This window comes from Myxocyprinus asiaticus, chromosome 40 (assembly GCF_019703515.2).
Source record: "Myxocyprinus asiaticus isolate MX2 ecotype Aquarium Trade chromosome 40, UBuf_Myxa_2, whole genome shotgun sequence".
In the NCBI taxonomy this organism is placed as follows: Eukaryota; Metazoa; Chordata; class Actinopteri; order Cypriniformes; family Catostomidae; genus Myxocyprinus; species Myxocyprinus asiaticus.
In genome coordinates this window covers 12,706,816-12,729,057 of record NC_059383.1, presented here as the reverse complement: position 1 = coordinate 12,729,057, position 22,242 = coordinate 12,706,816, and the positions used below count along the sequence as shown (strand labels likewise).

Genomic DNA, 22,242 nt, shown 5'->3' with positions numbered 1-22,242 from the left:
GGAGCAGGCTCAGGCGTGGCTGTGACGTGGCATGGAGCAGGCTCAGGCGTGGCTGTGACGTGGCATGGAGCAGGCTCAGGCATGGCTGTGACGTGGCATGGAACAGGCTCAGACATGGCTGTGACGTGGCATGGAGCAGGCTGAGGCATTGCTGTGACGTGGCATGGAGCAGACTGAGGCGTTGCTGTGAAATGGCATGGAGCAGGCTGAGGATCCGGGGCAAAAGATGGCGCTACCTCAGCGACCATGACGAGGAACTCTGGCTCAGGGGCCATGTCGTGGAACTCTGGCTCGGCGGCCATGTCGTGGAACTCTGGCTCGGCATCCACCTCCCCCTCAGTGAATGTGGAACCAATAATCTGCAGGGTGAGGTCGATATATTGAGCCAGGTTGTGGGTACTCTGACCGCCTGGCACCAGAAAAGAGATGGACTCATTCAGTCCAAATCGGAAACAGTCCTTGTGGGCCACCTCATTAAAATTAAAACCACCTGACTAGGGACACATGACATGAAACAGGAAATAAACTTTTCAGAATAAAAGACATGAAATACATGAACACACACATTAAACATTAGACTGTTTCACAAATTTGTTCAATTTTATTAACTGATTAGTTCAGTGACCCCTTCTGGAAATTCACTAGGTGGTCACAAATGAGCAAATGTGCTATGAATGAGTCGTTCATGACCGAAATCTACCAAGAGACTTTATAGTGTTTAAGCATTAAAGGAACAAAGCAGAGCTATAGTCTCCCTTCAGTCTGAGCATTACTTTTCATCCAAAAAGACAACAATAATAGTCTAATAATAGTGAGTTTCAATAACGTCCTCATCTTCTCCTTTATTAAAACTTGCATGGCTACAAATCTACTGACTTCAGTATAAGAATTATAAACACAAAGCAGATCTATGGTATCATTTTCCTACAGTAGCCTATTTAAACTGCTGAGCATGGCTTTTATCAGAAAAGACCACAATAATAGACAAATAATAATAATTTTGAGTTTCAATAATGTTCTTTCGTCATTATAAAGCGCATTTCACATGAGTTGTGTCGAGGCGTCAGTGCTCCGTTCAGCGCCAGCGTCAAGCGCCGCATTGCCCTCCACATGACACGAGTTGCAGAAAGCGTCACAAAGAGGGGCGATTTTATGAGTTTGCCACGTAAAAAGGAGGTGTGCACAATAAACATTGAAAACGTATTTGAAAGAGAGAAAAAAGATTGCAGTTGCTTTGATAGCAGAAAGTAATAAAAGGACTTGTTTATGTTTAGGTCTAAGCATTTTCTTGGTGAATTTAAATTAGTTCAATAACTGGGGTCTCTGATATTCGTAAATGATAAGGTAATATTTAATTAAAGAAATTATGAGACATTCAATGTCTCCACAAATTTGGACAGTTTTTAAATATTTCTTGTTGCTTAGTACTCTCAAAGACATTATTGGTGAAGCAAAAACGTGTGTGTGAAAAACACTTTGGTGTAAAGTGGCATCACTTCATAGACTTCAATGTATTCTGCAGCGCTGACGCGAGTCATGTGAAAAACCCTTAATGCGTATAAATATCAGTTTTGCACATTAATCATTGCTCTTCACAATCACAAAAGTGACCGATTATGGTTTCAAAACGGCAAATTTCTCCGAAAGGTGAGGAGTTTGGATCCCTGAAATTATTATAATTTTTTTTCATGCATTTTTTTATTTTGTGGAATTTGATAATTTTCCACGGCACACCTGACAATCTTTCGTGGCACAGTGGTTGGGAAACACTGGGTTAAAGTGTTGAAATGTTACTTTTACTTGCGATATACTACTTGCACCGGTGTGGCATAGTGTTTTACGTAATAAATATACAGAATTAATTTGACTAGTTTAAATAAAAACATCACTTTTACTGCTCCTGTATGCAAAGGAATAATTAAATTATGTAGAATTCTGCTGCTTATATATAGTCTGCTGATAGGCTCTTTAAATCAAATGCAAAGCCAGAGTTTTTGAGTTTGGTTGTGCATTGCCGCTAAAAAACAAGAGATGTTTGTAGAATTGAGGAGTTTTTCAAACATGACTCCCTTTTGAAATTGTTCAATCTTGCATGAAATTATGGTATCAATAATTCCATTTTTTAATCAGAGGCTCAGATTACATTTAAATTGGCTTCCTGATTTATTATGCACTGAATTTCAGAACTACTTCTATCAGATCATGTAAACATTACTGAATATTTTTTTTTATACCATTTACAGTTTATTATTATCATGGATAATTCACAACATTATTATTTTAGATCTTTTAGAACATTATGGAATATTATAATGTACATTATGTTAGTCACTCAATGTCAGCTCTCAGAAGTTTGTGCACATAAATAATTCAAACTTTGCCTAGGATCACAAAGAAATAGGGCACAGTATTTGCCAAACCAGCAGATGTTTATTCCTTCTTTTCAACTGTGTAGCTCTTTTTTCCTTTAACCTCAGAAATGCTTTCTGATTATCGCTTTCTCTGCTTCTTAACCTACTCGTTGCAGCATCCTCTCTCTCTTTCTCTCTCTCCCTCCTTTGGTTTTCGAATCATGATCCCCTCTGCTGCAAAGAAAACTCCACCTACTCAGAGCTGCTAATGTAGTCACTGACAGTGCAAGCTCTCTCCTGCTCTCTCCCTCTCTCTCTCTCTCTCACACACACATGCTGTCCACTCTGGTCCCACATAAATAAATAGCGACAAAATGATGTGGGTGAAGAGAGATGTTGCTCGTTGTAGAGAAAGAACAATGTTGAGGCAACACTCCCATTTTTATCTGCAGCGCATGGTTCCATTCTGGGAATTACAGGCACGTTTTCTCTGGATTTCTTGCCCACTGAAGGATGTTCTGTTCTGACGGCGCTCCTGCCGTACCCGCAGCAAGGACTACAGGACTTTTCTCACTGTTTCCAGCTACCTGCCATTGATCGAAACAGCTAGAGGAGTCTTGGGCAGCCCATGGAGTCCAACCCTGTGGTGGATGGTCCACTCCACATTTGTGCTTGGCAATAGTGAAAGAGGCAAAGAGATAGAAACATTGGCAGCTGATCAGCTCCATGGTTTTCTGACTTTACCGAGGCTCTGATTTTTTGGCATCTGACAAAGAGGTAGGAGTTTAAAGTGCATTGGGGGTTTCTTTGGGGATTCTGTGTTTTCTGTACTGCTGACTACACTGTCTGTAGTTCTGTCTTTATTCTGCACATTTGTAGTGTTGTGTTTTGTGATGAGATTTACACTGAGTGCAAAAGTGAGGGTCAGTATTGACAATCTAGAATTCAAAAACCATTTTAAACCTGGAAATAAACCGCAAAGTTTTAGGATGAGGAGATATTCAAGATTTTGCACTATTTCTAGGTCACTAATCAAATAAGCAAATTTGTGACATTGACCATGTTGAATCCTTTGCATGAAAGGTCAGATTTCCTTGTTTCATTAAAGGACAAAAGATGCTCTTTGCAACATTCTCAAATCATGCTGAATAACATGGATCATCAAGATTTCCACAAACTTGTGGAGTCCCTGCCAACTTGAGTGCATGCTGTCCTTAAAGCAAAAGGAGCACATTCACTGAAAAATAAGGGAATTATTACCTTAAGGAGCTATTTCTACACAATCTTACCCTTTCAATTAGTTTCAACATTAGGTGTAACCTAATGTAGTCAGGTTGATTCAGATGTGTTAAATAATGTTTTTGCCTTGAATCAAACCAGTTAATTTAGATGTTATCACATGAAGCAAACATTTTAGGTTCACATTTTTGTGTACCAAACACCATAAGTTTGTTAATTTTTCAATTCAACTATTTACTCAACTTGTTATGCTGATAAAGTAATTAATAATAATAAAAAAAAAAATAATAATAAAAATAAAAAATGCAATTAGAAAAAAATGCAATATAGAATTATTTTTCTCAGTGGTCCCAGACTTGTGCACAGTGAGGTTTTCATTTCGTGGAAAGTGAAACTAAGGTTCAAAGTTGAAGTATGGTCTGCTTTTTTCCATTGCTAGTGTGGTCACCAAATATTTTAATATTTCATTTTAGTATTTTAAGTGAAAATGACACAAAGATTAAGGTCCTAAGCTCAATAAGATCAACACTGCAATGGCATTAATGGGTTAAAGCCCTTCAAAGAGGCTCAAAGACATCCATCTAATTATTTAATGAATATCTTAACCGCATGGCTGCCCATCTCAATATTGTGCTACAGCTCTGGACGCAGGTGATGTGTGATGCCAGCTGAGGTACCTTCACTACTCCGAGCCAAGAGTCTAAGTCTATACACACATTGTTTAAAACCAGATTTGCTTTTCTGCCAAAACATCTCTCTTCCATGTTTCTTCGCACATGTCAAACACGCAGTGGCGTATATCCCATCCTGAAACACTTTGTTGAATGGCTTTTCCAGGCGGATTCTTTGTCTATAGGTGGCTGTCACTGGATCTCGATTTGATCTGCCCATTTGATCTGCTTGTTCTGCCACGTTTGTTTCCACTTTCTCTACTTGTCTTGAGTTGAGTTCTCAGAAAACTTCAGCCTAAGCTGCCCATCAACGACAAGATGCAGTAACTACACCTACACTGAGAAAATGGCTTCAAAGTTTTTCGATTATCCAGCCAAATGTGGACTTTTAAATTTCACACTCCATTTTCTCTGAATCTGAGGATAGTTGGGCCAAACCCAACTGTTTGCACTGTGAATTCGGCAACAGTAGGTCAAAAGTTCTTCAGCTGGAATCCATCTGTGCTTACCGAAATTCTAACCACTGCCCCCAGTGGCCGAAGTTCGAAGTGTTGTTAAACATACGAAAAGTGTGAGCTCCAGTTTCTGTGTGAAATGTTCACAGAATGGTGCCAAAAGCGAACCTCTAATTGTGTTCACCATTGTTAATGTGAACGTGATCACTTCCTGGTTTCTATAGGACCAGAACCTGTCTCTCTGAGATTGATCATGCAATGTGCCACAGGACAAGATGAACACATTTAAATTCATGCAGAAACGTCTGATGGGGAGTGGCGTTTGTCAGTTATTCATCAGAATGGGGTCGATTTCAGGGTACATGAACATTCGTAAGCAACATGTCGATTTCCCGTGTTATCAAGTTTTTAAGAAACCCTATTCCAGTCAACTAATTTTTGACTAAATGTGTAGTTACTACATTTTACCTTTGTATGGCACTATATTTGCCCCTTGTCTTCACCCAATCTCATATACACATGCCCCTCCAAGCATCTAAATTCTACTCCTTTTTCCACTTCATAACAACCACTTAAGCAGGTAGTCCTCGCTTGTCAAAATGCCATTGCAAAGAAGTACAGGCATTTATTAAACATGTACTTAGGGCTAAAGCATCCCAAATCTGACAGTGACTGGTTTGTCAGCACAGAGAAAGGAAATGTATTGAAGGAATCAGTTTTTTTTGTTGAATTTAATGAGCACCTAGGGGCGGGTTGGCAGACTGGCAAGGGGACGGACAATCTACCTTCATAGACTGGAACTGAATTAATTGAGAGAGAAATGGGTATTAGCTGCTTTGCTCACCTGCTTGTGATTGCACTGGTCTGAAGCATGGACATGGACTGAGCATGACAAATGACAAAAAATAAAAAAATAAAAATAAAAATAAAAAAAGAAAATCAACATTTCCAACATTTAGAGAATATACAGTATAGCTAGTATACATAAACTTTTTGATGATAGTGAATGGCACAGACAAATAAGACATGTAATTAATTAAGAAAAGTACATGCTCCAAAACCTAAATCTGAAGTAGATCGGTCACCCATGAAAAATGTGTCGCCATGTTGCTCATGTTGTTTCCAGACATGCTGTGAATCACTTTCTTTCACATTCCAATTAAAATAAAATTTTGAGAGCTGCAGTGGATGTAAATATTTTCTGAGTTGTAAATAACAACTTTACCCTGTTCCTCCACAATCTTATTGTATTGATTGTAGAAGACTTTGAGTATACTGCATAAGTCGTATGGACTATTTTAATGGTTCTTTTAAAGTGTTTTTTGGACCTTTTTTAGCTTTAAGACTGGTCACTATGAACTGCCATTGTATGGAAAAGAGCTGCATGAAGATTTAAAAAAAATGTCTTTTCATGTTCAACATCAAACAGCATATGGGTTTGGAACAATATGATGCGGAGTAAATAATGACAGAATATTCAGTTTTGGCCATCAACTGTTACTTTAATGGCTCTCTAGCACACAGCACATCTGTGAAAGGACTTCTACAGTGATTATTAATACTGTTTGGGTGGGAGGCATACAGTATATATCAACAGTAGACTCCAGAGAGACAGGAAACAGGAGGATTATTTTTGCACTCTAATTAGTCTACTACAAGCTCTGACTTAATTGGTGGCCCCTAATTTGCATTTGATGTGTTCAGAAATAAATAAAAGTCTAACAGGAGGTTGAAATGAAATGAATATGTAAAAACGAAACAATTCATCAACAGTCTTTTGAAGTGGTACGGGAAAAGACGAACCCAGCAGCAGCATGTGCAAATGGATCAATCTTCATGAGGCAAGAATCCTGCTTGAATAAATATGTAATCTCAGCCTGCAGGACCATGATGCATTAGAAATAAGGACACATTCGACTCTTAAGAAGAAGCTCAGAATTGTTAGTGTGTGCGCGATTGTTCAGATTTTTCTTGTCTCTGTTACTTTACGCTATATTGTGCAGATGCATTTAGGCAGGTAGTCAAGCAGTCTAGAGTAAATGTACAAAAAAAAAAAACAAAAAAAAAAACATTGGTTCCCTATCTGTCACTCACTCGACATTGTGTCAATGTAGTGACACTAGGGGTCGCCCTTGGGAGCCCTAAACACCTCTGATATTTGAGAAAAGGCCAATGGGAATTGGCAAGTGGAATTTGCATGCCCGACATATGGGTATAAAAGGAGCTGGCTCGCAACCACTCATTCAGATTTTCTCTTCGGAGCCAAGTGGTTGTGTTCAGCGAGCTGAATCCTCTGCCATTCCATTCACCTTGAAAAGCTGTTGGATTTACGCCGCATTACAGCGGCTTCTCCACCTCTTGCACCGGTGGGGTGCAGAGAATGCCCCTGGGCGCTTCAGCAGCTAAAAGAGTATATTCTTCCTACTGAAAAAGCCACCCCAGCGGCTCCCCGCCTAGGTCCTTCTACCTACAGGTTTCAGGCCTCGTCGGTTAGCACTGGGGGTGATTTGGGGACCCCAGTGGGAGCCACTCTGCCGGGTAACTCCCCATGGACCTCCCATTCCCCAGTACGCTCCTTTGCCCCGCTGGGATGAGACTGCCAGCTCATCTCAGGACGAGTTTGCGATCTCTTTTCGGCGCTCGTGAAGTGGATGAGCTCTCGATTGCAGCATCAGAGAGCGGGCTGACGCTGAGGATACATATGAGACTGCTTCAGACTCTAGTCCAAGATGGTCATGGTGCCACGGGGCACACCATGTGCTCGTCACACCGGTCTGCTGCCGTCTGTTCAGCCCTTGGACCGACCTAGCATTTTTACGGGCAGGGGTTCCCCTAGAGCAGGTCTCCAGGTGTGTCGTGGTTACGACGGATGCCTCCAAGCATGGCTGGGGCGCCGTGTGCAATGGGCGCACTGTCGCCAGTCCTTGGACTGGCCCGTGACTGTGTTGGCACATCAACTGCCTCGAGTTGCTGACAGTATTATTTGCCCTGCGGAGGCTTCGGCCATTGATCCAAGGCAAGCACATGTTGGTCCGGATGGACAACACGGTGATGGTAGCATACATCAACCGCCAAGGTGGCGTGCGCTCTCGTCAAATGTCACAACTCACCCGCTGTCTCATCCTATGGAGTCAGCAGTGGCTCAAGTCGTTGTGAGCCACTCACATCCTGGGCAACAGACGCGCTGTCATGGCAGGTCACGCACAGGGGAGAGTGGAGACTCCACCCCCAGGTGGTCCAGCTGATTTGGAGTCGATTTGGTCAAGTGCAGGTAGACCTGTTTGCTTCCTGGGAATCCTCCCACTGCCTGCTCTGGTATTCTCTGACCGAGGCTCCCCTCAGCACAGATGCGCTGGCACACAGCTGGCCCCTGGGGCTGTGCAAGTATGCGTTCCTCCCAGTGAGCCTACTTGCACAGATGTTGTGCAAGGTCAGGGAGGACAAGGAGCAGGTCATCCTAGCAGTACCCTACTGGCCCACCCAGACTTGGTTCTCAGACCTCATGCTCCTCGCAACAGCCCCTCCCTGGAAAATTCCCCTGAGAAAGAACCTTCTTTCTCAGCGACGGGTCACCGTCTGGCAACCGCAACCAGACCTCTGGAACCTCCATGTCTGGCCCTTGGACGGGACATGGAAGATCTAAGTGCCTACCACCTGCAGTGGTAGACACAATCACTCAGGCCAGGGCTCCCTCTATGAGACGCCTGTATGCCTTGAAGTGGCGTTTGTTTGCTAAGTGGTGTTCTTCCTGATGTGAAGACCCCCATAGATGCATAGTCGGATCGTTGCTTCCTTCCTGCAGGAGAGGCTGGAGGGGTGGCTGTTCCCCTCCACCTTGAAGGTGTATGTAGCCGCTATATCGGCACATCACAATGCAGTAGACGGTAAGTATTTGGGGAAGCACGACTTGATCATCAGGTTCCTGAGAGGCACTAGGAGGTTGAATCCCCCCAGATCGCACCTCATCCCCTTGTGGGGCCTCTCTGAGGTCCTTCGGGGCCTACAGGGAGCTCAATTCGAGACCCTGGAGTCAGTTGAGCTAAAGGCACTCTCTTTGAAGACTGCCCTCCTGACTGCGCTCACTTCCATCAAGAGGTTAAGGGACCTGCAGGCGTTCTCTGTCAGTAAAACGTGCCTAGAGTACGGTCCGTGCTACTCTCACGTGATCCTGAACCCTGACCGGGCTATGTGCCCAAGGTTCCCACGACCCCATTTAGGTATCAGGTGGTGAACCTGCAAGCACTGCCTCAGGAGGAGGCAGACCCAGCCTTGGCATTGCTGTGTCCGATGCATGCTTTACGCATCTATTTGGATCACATGCAGAGCTTAAGAAGCTCCGAGCAGCTCTTTGTCTGCTTTGGCGGACAGCGGAAAGGGAGCGCTGTCTCAGAACAGAAGAATGCCCACTGGGTCATTAACGCCATTGCAATGGCATATCATGCCCAAGACATGCCGCCACCCTTGGGGCTATGAGCCCACTCTACTAGGAGTGTGGCGGCCTCCTGGGCCCTGACCAATGGCACCTCTTTAGCAGACATCTACAGAGCAGTGGGCTGGGCAACACCCAACACTTTTGCAAGGTTTTACAATCTACGGGTTGAGCCTGTCTTGTCCTGTGTGTTATCAGGTATGAGCAGGTAAGTTCCGGGACAGCTGGCCGGGTGTGCCGCTTGTGCATAGCACCTCCCCCACCCCCCCCCCCCCCACCGAGGTGAAGATGTACACTTTGACCCCCAGTCGTGTTCACAAAGTTGTGGACCCTGGATGACCTTCCTCCTTAGCCCTGTGGCAGGCGGGTTTGTGTAGAAACTCGCTGCCTGCACAGTATGTGTGCTAACTAGACCCTGTACTGGAGTAGGTGCTCCACATGCGCTGGTTCCCCAAAGGTAACCCCCTATGATGTATCATCCTCAAAATTGTTTCCCTGTTGGTAAACTGCGTCTTCCTTGGGCAGAGGTTCCTCTGTCCCTGGTCACCGTGTCTGTAGAGCACCTCCCCCCTCGGGTAGGACCTACCACGGGACTTCTCCACATGACATACTTCCGTCAAAACTCGGTAAAACCACGTGACGTATTTCCACTCAAATACCCCCCCCTCCGGGCGGGGTGTGGTCTCCGCGGTGTCTTCCCCTTCGGAGTGACACCCCCCGATGTGGACACTTATGGCCCCCAGTTGATAAATGATTTCAACTCTTTTTTGGGGAGAAAAAAGGGAAGAGGCCATGGCTGGGCTAGCCTGTCCCCATTTTTTGGGCAGTCGACTTGTCCCCGAGGTGCAGGGGACCGTTCGACACTAGTAGGAGTGTTGGGGAGGTTACTGCAATACTACAATTTTCTGAATAAAGGCTTTAAATGCGATAACGTTTTTTAAATGTGACCAAAATTAGATTTTTGGTTTTAAAAAATATGTTTGTTTTTTTTAAGACAAACAATGCTAGCAATTTGCCTGTTTCAGTCATCTTTTCTTTTCTTTCTTTCTTTTTTTTTGTGTGCTGTATCAAAGAAAAGATTAATATAATTTGAATTTCTTTTTCATCATTGATGTATCTGTACAATGACATGAAATCAGCTGGCTAGCAAAATGAAAATACACAAGATTATCATCATTAAAATAACATAAATGTAGTCCATACAACACTAAGCTTTTCTATGGCCCCAGAAAGCTTGGAATATAATGTACAAGTCATTTGGACTACTGTTAGATGTCTTTATAATGAACCTTTAATAGTGCTTTATAGTATTTGTCCTTTTTGAAGTTTGACAACTCCTGCACACTATAAAATGTTATTCTATGGAATAGAGCTGCTTAAAATATAATTTTTTATGTTCCAAGAAAAAGTAACAGAATATGGGTTTTGAACAATGTAACATATTCACAGGATGGGCAAGGAGGAGGCGGGAACTGACTGAACAATCAACATAAACTTTTAATGCCACAGAGGAACTTAAACCTAACATAAACTGCTTTCCAACATAAACAAAACAAAGATGCACACACACAACATGTGCGTCTCTCTTGAACTGGTGTCCTGGCTGCTCCTTATCTCTCTCCCGTTGATTAGTCAACTCAGCGCCAGGTGTGCGTCATCACGGCCTGGCCACGCCATCCTCCTCAACACAAACAACATAAGGGTGAATAAATGAGTGAGTAAAAGTACATTTTCCATTTTTAGGTGAACTACTCCTTTAACTGGTGGATCATTTTTTGAGCACAGACCTTAGTAGACTCTTAGGGGATCCTGTACAGAATTCAGAATTAATTAATGACAAAGAAATTCTTTAGAAAGTCTTTAATTGATTGTTAATTATTACCTAATAATATTTGCACTAACAATATATGTCACTGTCCTTGTCACAACCTAAAAACTCAATGGAAGCCTCAAGTCACAGGTCTTACCATGTTCTAATCTAAAGGGAGATAACGCTCTACTTTGTGTTTTATGGAAAAATTTCTTAGACAAGGTCAAGTGAATTTTCTAAAAAAGCTCCTTCAAAAGCCTGCCAGATTACCACATTCATTCAATTCCTTTACAGTATACACACATTTACACTTTATCTTAAACCTGGTATGCTGAAAATGACCACATAAAAATTATGAATGACATACAAATCACGTACTGTACATGACATATTTTCAGTTTGAAACTGCGAATTTTGCCAGATGGTGAATAGTTTACACCTTGGAAATTACTTTCGGTTGGTACAACATTTTAATCATAAAACAGTGGTAAACTTTTGCATGTTTAGTTACTACGTTATTAACGTATTTTCAAGGGTTTGTTTAGATACTTACATCTTACATGACACTGACACTCTTAACCTGAACTTCTTGCTGATGCGCAGCGCTGGAATAATAATCCACGAGGTTCCTGCTCAGCTTCTGAAACTTGAGTCCCGCCTTCATTGATTTTATCTCAAATGACATTGACTAGCAGTGTTAGACTACTGAGCACGCTAAATTATTATTATTATTTTTAATCTGGCCATATCTGATTATTGGGGGGACTTGTCCCCCTCAGTGTATATTGTGGTTACGGTCCTGCAGTATATTTAAAAAAAATGGATGTTTGTGTAAATTTTCTTCTGATTAAAGTAGCAGTAATTCATCAAATAACTGGAAATATCTGAAAATGAGGTGTAGCCAAGCACACTTATAGCATTTTAAAGAGTCGATTCAGGTGCCTAGATCACAGTGTGATGTTTCTGGGTCATGTGTTTGCACTGTTACCTGGTTTACATACTGTAACTGCTATAGTGAATGAAGTGCTAAAACAGCTCAGACAGCATGTGCACATAAACAATGCTATCAGCGGGCACAATTAATTCTTGGTGAATTCCCATCTGAAAGTTTTGTGTGAGTGTGCATGTGTGTGCATGTCTACATGAGTGACAATGCAATTATTACTATTAATCCAGATCCATCCTCATTGGATACAGATGTCGTATTGTTGCTGGAATACAGACTTGAATTCAAATCATGTCTTTGTATAGATTGGTATATTAAAATATGATGTCTGGCCAATAAAACCAGACAGTAAAAAGTGACTTGCACTTATTGCCTGGCAACTTTTATTGAGATTGAGCAGCCAACGAAGTGACCTGTTCTTTATATCCCCTTCTCACCCAAAATTGTGCTGCACTCGAATTGAGATGTTACACTTCAAGTGAGGACTTATGTTTCCCTAGTGAATTATTCAGGAGAAAAATGTTTGACTTCTCAGTCCCCCAATGCTCAGAGCTTGTAAATCCATTTTCACTGTCAAAACTGCCACATTTGTCTATTAAAATGCATCTACTTCCTGTGAAAAAAGTCCTCTCATCCTCTGTTTGGTTATTTATTTCGTTCTGTTATCTCACATGAAGCTGTCCTGCGGTTCCGTGCCAGAGAATAAAGCCTCTGTCAACCTCCCCGCCTGCGTCACAGAGATGCTTGTACCTTTTGGAAAGCATCACATGAAGAATTGACACCCCCATTGACGAGCATGGGCCCGTTGAAAAGTGGAGACTGTGTGGGTACAAACACATTCATTATTTGATAGCCATCTTATGCGTTATGGCATTGAAATTTTCTGCTATAGAAACTGTATAAAAACTATAGCACATGTGCCACCGGAATGGCATTAACTGCACAATAACTCTGCATATCTTTTGATGTATGCATGCACAGCTGCACGAAAGCAACTGGGCGCTTCAGGGTGCAGCTTAAGTGTGAACCGCTGTGACTGACTCATGAAGTATAGTAGAATGAGGGTCATCTTATTATAATAGCAACATCTGCTGGCCTCAAACTTCATGATTGGCTTGGGAGTAACAATGTCTTTTGTGAGTTTCAGTCATGTGTGCACAGACAGCTTTGTAAATACACAAATAAACAGGGGGTTATACATATGGATATGGGATATATTCAGGTATGATAATGTAAGCAAATCGATTCTGGATAAATTTGTCTGTGTGAGTGATGGTCATATTTACCTGTTGTATGGTTGGCTGCTTTGTCTAATGAGCTTCTGGAATTAGATTTTTTTAACCCTCCAGCATTGAATACTTGAGGAGATTTGACATCCAAATTTGTATCACACCTGTAAACTGCTGTTATTTTTGTTTTTTTGGGAACACTTCAATTCACTTCAAAACATACAAAGACATCTACACCATAAAAAAAAAAAAAAAAAGAAATTAAAAAAAAAAAACATTTTCTTAATTAGTATTTGTGTGTAAACATCCTTACAAGAATATACAATTAATGCCGTTTTTTTTATTCACAATAAGTTGAATTTGTTAACATTATTTAACTAAATTAATATGAAATGACAAGGAACAATACTTTTTCAGCATTTATTATTCTTGGTTAATGTTAATTTCAACATTTAAACTCCAAACTGTTTGTCTAAGTGTTTTGGAAAGGTCTGCAATAAATGAAAAGGTCTTTTTCATTTACATCGACCCATATCAATGTTCAACACCACCTTTAGCCTCAGATGTCCTGTCTGACTGCTGAAGTCTGTCCGTAGATTTGTTGCTGAGAGGATTTTATCGATCACAGAAAATGTGCAGTAGCCAAATCTACAAATATATGGACAAAATTGAAATTCACAATGGTAGCAGTTTCACGATGGCTGCAAAATCGATTGCTAATGTTGTTCCTTACTGCAGCTGGAAGTCCGAATCTGCCAATTTCTTCATATTAGAATAGCACTCAATCAAATGTCTATCTGTGGTTGATGCAACGTTACCTTCTGCATTCAAGAAGTGCACAAAAATTTGTAATGGCCTTCAATATGTGTTTTCCTTAAGATCATAAAGAAGTTATTTATGTGACTCATTATTGCAATTTGTATTTGGAATAACGTAAACATAATCGTAATCGAGCACAATAAGAAAGTGCATTTAAAAAGTTAATAGAGTCCATTCCTAACATTCTGCCTAACATCTCTATGTTTTTCAGTCAAAAACCAGGCCTTGACATTGAGAAAGCTCTAACTTCATACATGAGTGAAGAGATTTTGTTAAAGCTGAAACATCGGTCTCCTGTCAACCCACAGACGTGTGGTCTTCTGTGTTCTCGTCACTCCAGATGTTACAATACTCACTTTGCGATGCCCTGCCCTAACACACAAACACATCTAGCTCAGGATCTAGCCATCTTCCTCCAGGGTCTTCTCAGCCTAATAGAATGTAGTCTTCTCACAGAGCGGCACACTCACAGAGCAATTACGCTGACAGATTCATTTAAGCTGAGCCGCGAGTTCTGCCAGTGGACGTGAGGGCCATTCTGACAGCAAACAGACAGCCCATTCACCCTTCATCAGACTCTCTGGCTTTCTCAATGTACAATATCCCCACAGGAAATGATCATGTCACTCAGAAAGAACAATAAGTACTGTATCAGATATCGGATGCATGTCATCGTTTTGTCCTCATATGAGGAATTATGTTGGGCAGCAAGCCTCTTTTTAGCCAACTTAAGGCTATTTCGGGCCAGCTGGCAGGTTGAGTGCTGAGCTTTCAGTAGCTCTGTCATTTGTTTCGATCTTTCTTTGTGTCATGACACATTCTGAACAAACAAATTCCCTGGGCCACAGCATTCTCTGCTTCTCCATAATGATACAACAAGAAAGGTGGAAAAGAGTGGAAATACAGTTTTAAAGCTACACGTCTTGGGTCTGTTCCAAAAGACATCAAAGGCACGCTCCCTATGCGGAGGCTGTTACAAAAAGTAGATATCTTAATTATGTTGCCTCCTAAGACATCTAGTTTTGGCCAAATTCTACGGTAGCATTGTATGTATCCTTCCCCAGGTAGGCAATCCCAGAATGCACAATGATGAAAAAATTAATCCAAGATGGCAGAGGAAGCAACATAAATTTCTGTTATAAATATACTTATAATCCATTCAATAGTGAAAAGCATTGATACAGTAGTTTATATGAAAGAAAATTGACTATGAAAATGTGTGTGCTATGCATATTTATTCTCATTAGAGTATCGCGTTGTTCCTCTCATGTCACCTGCACGTGATAAGCGCTATTTGAATTATTCGAGGAGCTGCCACCTATGTTCCAAATCGCTCTCTAATTTGGCTCTATTTAAGTTAGGATGCTGCCATAAAAACAGCTGCATAAGTAGCCAGGAGACAGCACGGCAGCTCACTACATTTTGTAACAGACCCATTGAGTACCTTAAATGGAAAATTCACTCAAAAATAAAAACGCTGTCATCCTTTTTTTAGCCTAATGCTGTTCCAAACCCTAATGAGTTTCTGTCTTGTGTGGAACAAAGACAAAATTATATTTCCATGCAATTAAACTAAATGGCGACCCAGGCTAGCCACCATTCACTTTCACTGTATGGAAAAGAGCAGCTTGGACATTCTGCTAGAACTACTTTTGTGATCCTTGCAAGAAAAAAAGTAATATGGGTTTTGAACACATGAAGTTGACTAAATAATGATGAATTTTGGGGGATGAACTAACACTATAACATCCATTGAAAGTTATATACAGATATTTGTGCACCCAATTAGTAAATCTCTAAACACTGTACTCTTGGGAGAAAAAGTTTGTGTTGAAAAGCTAAATGGAATTGTTTCTAGTCCAGAAAATTATTTCCATTTGATTGAAAAGATTATGGTATTTACACAGACTGATCATAATGTTAATTCGGTGACCAGAGGTTCAATATTTTGCTGCTGAAATCGGTCATTCATAAGCATTTTGTGCTTACCAAAATTAAAACCACTGCCCCCAGTGACCACAGCTGGAACTGTTGTTGAAATATGGTTGTCAACAGGAATGCATATTATTGTAACCCTTCCCCCTAACCCCAATCCAGACCCTAAACCTAACCGTCAATGAGGTACAAATTTGATCTTGGAGGAAAAATGCAACCTCTGAATTCATGCACAATTACTTTGTGGTTTCCATGGGACCTGAACCCATCCCTCAGAGATTTCTTGTGTGATTATATTGGTTTACAACCATTTTCCGCAATCAATTAACGTATTTTCGAGTGAAGACGATATAACCTATTGAAAAAAAATTCACTTGATTTCTTCTATCTGAAACTGAGTCATGAAAGTAGGTATTACATATATTGAGTCAGGTGGTTGGAGGGGAGGGTTTGAATTTTTCTTTTGAGGGATTTGTAATGTAAAATGAAAAGGAAAGGTGTTTCAGAGGCAGAGCAAGTTATTATCCTTTGAAAAACATTTACAAAGACAATTTTTTTTTTTTTTTCAAGAATTACATACACTGATGAGTCATGCACAACGAGAAAGTAAATGGAGTCAATTTAGATTTCATGGCCTTTAAAGGAGTTTAAAAATATTTCAGCCAATTTGACATTCGGCAGATTTAGCCATTGAATACGACTGCCACCATCCCTTCAACCACATGTCCACTCTCCATCAGCAAACCTAAACTAGTTTGCCCATTTTTCTGTTTGGCTCCCCCCGACTCCTTTTTGCTGGACAAATTTTTCGGTGAGTGTGTTTACATGCACACAAATACACTGATAACTACTAAAAATCAGCTTATTCGAAAAATCTGACGATGCAAGAAAACGTCATGGTTACTTTCATAACCTCCATTACGAAACCACTCATTCAGGTTTTGTGCTGAGGAGCCAAGACAAGAGGGACACAACGTCTTGTTCCCTTCATCAGTGAATGGAGTTTACGAAAGTAAACATGACGTTCCCTATCTGTCACTCACTCGACTTTGTGTCGATGTACTGACACTAGGGGTCCCTATACAAAACGCCACAACTAGCTGAACTGTGTTACGTGGACTAGCGGTGCGAGATGGGCAGACTTTTGTGTGCCTCGTAGCCAGCACATCACGTAACCTCCCCCAATGATTCTATGAGCATTGAACAGTCCTTCAGGAACAAGTCAAATACGGACAGGCTAGCCCAGCCGAGGCCTCTTTTCCCTCTTTTTTCTCCCCAAAAAGAGTGGAATTTTGTCCAAGTTGGGGGGTTACCTATGGGGAAGCTTGATATGCCATAACGGTGGCATCAATGATCCAGTGGGTGATCCTCTGTTTGGAGACAGCGCTTCCTTTCCGCTGTCCACCAAAGCAGACAAAGAGCTGCTAGGAGCTTATAAAGCTCTCTGTGCGATCCAAATAGATGCGTAAAGCTCGCACCGGACAAAGCAACGCCAAGGCTGGGTCTGCCTCCTCCTGGGGCAGTGCTTGCAGGTTCATCACCTGATCCCTAAAAGGGATCGTGGGAACCTTGGGCACATAGCCCGGTCGGGGTCTCAGGATCACGTGAGAGTAACCCGGACCGAACTCCAGGCACGATTCGCTGACAGAGAACACTTGCAGGTCCCCTACCCTCTTGATGGAAGTGAGCGCAGTCAGGAGGGCAGTCTTGAAAGAGAGTGCCTTAAGCTCAGCTGACTCCAAGGGCTCAAAGGGAGCTCCCCGTAGACCCTGAAGGACTACAGAGAGGTCCCACGTGGGAATGAGGCGTGGTCTAGAGGGGTTCAACCTCCTAGTGCCTCTCAGGAACCTGATAATCAAGTCATGCTTCCCCAAGTACTTACCATCTACTGCATCATGATGAGCCGAAATAGCGGCTACATACACCTTCAAGGTGGAGGGGGACAGATGGTGCCCCGTCCCTGAGAAAGAAGGTCCTTCCTCGGGGGAACTCACCGGGGGGGCTGTTGCGAGGACCATGAGATCCGAGAACCATATCTGGGTGGGCCAGTAGGGTGCTACTAGGATGACCTGCTCCCCGTCCTCCCTGACCTTGCACAGGGTCTGTGTGAGTAGGCTCACTGGGGGAAATGCATACTTGCGTAGTCAAGGGGCCAGCTGTGTGCCAACGCCTCTATACCGAGAGGTGCCTCAGTCAGGGCGTACCAAAGCAAACAGGTCTGCCTGTGCTAGACCGAATCGACTCCAAATCAGCTGGACCACCTGAGGGTGGAGTCTCCACTCTCCCCTGAGGGTAACCTGACGTGACAGCGCATCCGCTGCGGTGTTGAGGTTGCCTGGGATGTGAGTGGCTCGCAGCGTGCCCATTGCATATGGCGCCCCAACCCATCTTGGAGGCATCTGTTGTAACCACGACGTGTCTGGAGATCTGCTCTAGGGGAACCTCTGCCCGTAGAAATGCCAGGTCGGTCCAAGGGCTGAAGAGGCAGCTGCAAATTGGCGTGACGGCAATGCGATGTGTCCCGCGGTGCCATGCCCATCTCGGGACTCGAATCTGAAGCCAGTGCTGAAGCGGTCTCATATGCATCAACCCGAGCGGTGTTGCCGTCGCTGAGGATGCCATATGCCCCAGGAGCCTCTGAAAAAGTTTCCGTGGAACCGCTGTCCTCTGCCTGAACGCCTTCAGACAGTTCAGCACCGACTGAGCGCGTTCGTTCATGAGATGCTGTGAACCGGGGTGAGCTTGCTCTTTTCCCAGTTGACCCGAAGCCCCAGTCGGCTGAGGTGTCAAAGCACGAGGATCTTGTGTGCTCATAGCAACCCTTGAGAGTGATCTAAGATCAGCCAGTTGTTGAGATAGTTGAGAATGCGGATGCCCACTTCCCTTAGCGGGGCAAGGGCTGCCTCCACAACCTTCGTGAAGACGCGAGGGGAGAAGGACAGGCAGAAGGGGAGGACCTTGTACTGGTACGCCTGGCCCTCGAAGGCAAACCACAGGAAGGGTCTGTGTCGAGGTAAGACCGAGACGTGGACGTACGCGTCCCTCATGTCTACCGCCGTGAACCAATCTAGATGTCGGACGCTCGCTAGAATGTGAGAAGTCTTGAACGGGAGTCTATGCAAGGCCCGGTTCAGTACTCGCAGGTCCAAGATTGGTCGCAACCCACCGCCTTTCTTTGGTACGATGAAGTAAGGCCTGTAGAACCCTTTCCTCATCTCGGATGGAGGGACAGGCTCTATCGTGCCCTTGCTCAGGAGGGTCGCGATCTCCGCACACAAGGTAGCGGCATTCTCACCCTTCACCGAGGTGAAGCGGATGCCGCTGAACTTGGGCGGGCACCTGGCAAACTGAATCGCATAGCCGAGTTGGACAGTCTGGGTCAGCCATTGCGACGGGTTGGAAAGCGCGAGCCACACGTCCAAACTCCGGGCGAGTGGGACCAAGGGGATAATCGTGTCGGACGTACTGGCGGGTGGGGCCTCGCGGCGGGGCAGAGCTCAAGGTGCCACGTCGAGGGGACTCGAGCCCCGTGGCCGTGCTGAGTTGAGGGACATCGAAGCACTTACCTGGCACCTGCCGCCCACCGTGAGATTGGCCGAGGGGGGGTAGGAGGAGTCTTGTCCCTGAGGTCCATCGGCACTAATGCCATGTGGGGGTATTCCTTTCACAGCTGGGCGCCCAGGGGCGGGGGGTCTGCCGCTGGAGCGCCAACCCTGCCAAAAAGGAACGGTGGACGGCGGTCGTGATTATAGTCGTGCACTCCGGACATGTGACCCAGGAAACAAGGAATCTGCTCTTTTGCTGAACCTTTGGATACCGCAGCATCTGGGGCATGCTGCAAAAAAAGAAACAAAAGATTCTCCCTCCACCGGGGGATGGAGCAGTCTGTGCATGAGCTCCAGAGAGATGGGTCTCCTTGCCCCTGGGTCGCCCGTCTCAGGGGCACTTTGAAGCCTTCCTCGGGTTCTTGGTGGCTGGCCATGAGACGGGGGCGTCTGCTTCCTGCGATGGGCTGCACGCCGGGGCCGGGCCACAGGGGCGGGCTGCGGCGGAGCCGGAGATGTTGCTGCAGGGAGACGCCTTTGGCAACGAGCAAACGGGGTGCAGGATCTTGAGCCGTGCCTGGGCAGGATATGCTTTATAGCCTCCATCTGCTTCTTCACCATCAAGAACTGCTGGGCAAAGTCCTCGACGGTGTCGCCATACAGGCCAACCTGGAAGATGGGGGCATCAAGGAACCATGCCTTGTCGGCCTCTCGCATCTCTACCAAGTTGAGCCAGAGGTGGCGCTCCTGGACCATGAGAGTGGACATCGCCTGTTTGAGAGACTGTGCTGTGACCTTCATTGCCCGGAGAGTGAGGTCGGTCGCCGAGCGCAGTTTTTGCATCAATCCCGGGTCAGAACTACCCTCGTACAGTACTTTTAGCGCCTTGGCTTGGTGTACTTGCAGGAGAGCCATGGCGTGCAGGGCGGAGGCGGCTTGTCCAGCGGCACCGTAGGCCTTAGCCATCAGAGACAACGTAAACCTCCAGGCCTTGGATGGGAGCTTCGGGTGCCCACGCCAGGTGGTGGTGCTCTACAGACACAAGTGCACCGTGAGCACCTTTTCCACCTGGGGGATCACCAAATACCCCCTGGCTGCTCCACCATCGTGGGTAGCGAGAGCGGGGGAGCTGAAAGATCGGGACCGGGCAGTAAAAGGTGCCTCCCACGACCTTGTCTGCTCCTCATGCACTTCTGGGAAGAAAGGAATGGGGGTGGGGCGCAGCTGTGAGCAACAAGCTTTCAGTGGAGAGTGGAGGGTTCCACTGTAGCCTGACGCTCGTGGCCGCCTGGGAAAGCATGTCCGTCATTTCCACGTCGGCCTGAGACTGGTCGACCGTTCCCGAAGGAGGAAGCTCAGCCGAAGCCTCAGTATCAGACCGGACGAGCCCGCCCTCCGATGCTGCACTCGTTAACTCATCATCTTCCGGGGCGCCAGATGAGATATCGAACCCGCCCTGAGACGAGCCGGCGATCTCGTCCGAGCAAACGATCGGGGCAAACGAGTGTGCTGGGAATGGGAGGTCTGTGGTGGGATACCCGGTGGAGGTGGTCCCATTGAGGTCCCCAAATCGCCCCCAGTGCTAACCGGCATGGCCTCATATCTGTAGGTAGAAGGACCGAGGCGGGGAGCCGATGGGGTGGCTTGCTTTCTTACAAATGCAAGCCACGACTGCAATGTTGCCATGGTCATGTTCTCGCAATGAGGACATGATCCATCCATGAACGATGTCTCCGTGTGGGCAGCGCCCAGACACGTAAGACAGCGATCGTGGCCATCGGAAGCGGAGAGATCAGGAATAACAAACAAACAGAAAGGCATCTTTAAAAAGACGTTCCGTGTGTGCTGCTCTTTTATGAATAGAAAATATACTCTTATTTTGCTCTGACGAAGAGCCCAGGGGCGTTCTCTGCACTGCACAGGCACAGAGGGGGAGAAGCCGCTGAAATGCACCGTCAAATCCAGCAGTCTTTAGCGAGGTGAGTTTTTTGTTTCTTTTCTAGAGGAATTGTATTCAGTGCACTGAATGCAACCGCTCTTCTCCGAAGAGAAAATCTGAATGAGTGGTTGCATACCAGCTCCTTTTATACCCGTATGTCCAGGGGAGTGGCATGCAAATTCCACTCGCCAATTCTCATTGGCCTTTTTTTAAAAGATCAGAGGTGTTTCGGGCTCCCAAGAGTGACCACTGAGTGAGTGACAGTTAGGGAAATGCATTTACATGAGTCTTGAAAGTATCTGGTTTTTCTCTGCTTTTGACGTAACAATTTAAGCAGGCATGCACACAACACTTCTGCACATTGGATAAGTTGTAAGAATGTGAGAGTGTAATTCGAGATTGTGTAGAAGCCCATATTCAAGGGTGCCATGACACCTACATTGCAGTAGACTTTCCTTATCTCGCTAGTTATGTAACAATGCGATTAATGTCTGAGCATATTCATAATACACTGGGTAGCCTGTCTGAGGATTACTAATTTAGGCTTGCGTTGCCTTTCCTTTTCATTGCTTATTGATGTTGAATTCATGACTCAGAAATTAAGCAACAGATGCCTTTGAGTCCAATTACACAAGCCCAGCATGGTCCTAGAAGGAATGATTAGGGCAAATAAAAGAGTATTTTCATGGGCTCTGTGTACAGCTGTAAGATCACCTCTAGAGGAAAATGCTAGCAGGAATTGGAAACCCATAAATGCTGTCCTGGGTTTACGATTGAGTGACTGCATAATAATCACAGAAATGCTTTGAGAGTCTAGTCGAAATTTCATAAAACGTTTCAACAACCGAGATCATGGTTTTTATTATTATGAGCT

At 44.4% G+C, this 22,242-nt stretch overlaps 1 protein-coding gene across 2 annotated transcripts in view; it reads left to right on the top strand.

Moving 5' to 3' along the window:
* The window catches only part of LOC127431062 (delta-sarcoglycan-like), a 355,719-nt gene that overhangs the window by 35,866 nt on the left and 297,611 nt on the right, over positions 1–22,242 (top strand). Inside the window, exon 1 of one of the 2 annotated variants that reach the window (XM_051681294.1) lies at positions 3,036–3,128. The exons of the other annotated variant lie outside the window; for it this stretch is intronic. The gene's annotated coding sequence lies outside the window, so the exon portion shown is untranslated. Of the gene's footprint in view, positions 1–3,035; positions 3,129–22,242 lie in introns of those variants that run through there. 2 annotated transcript variants of the gene reach the window in all.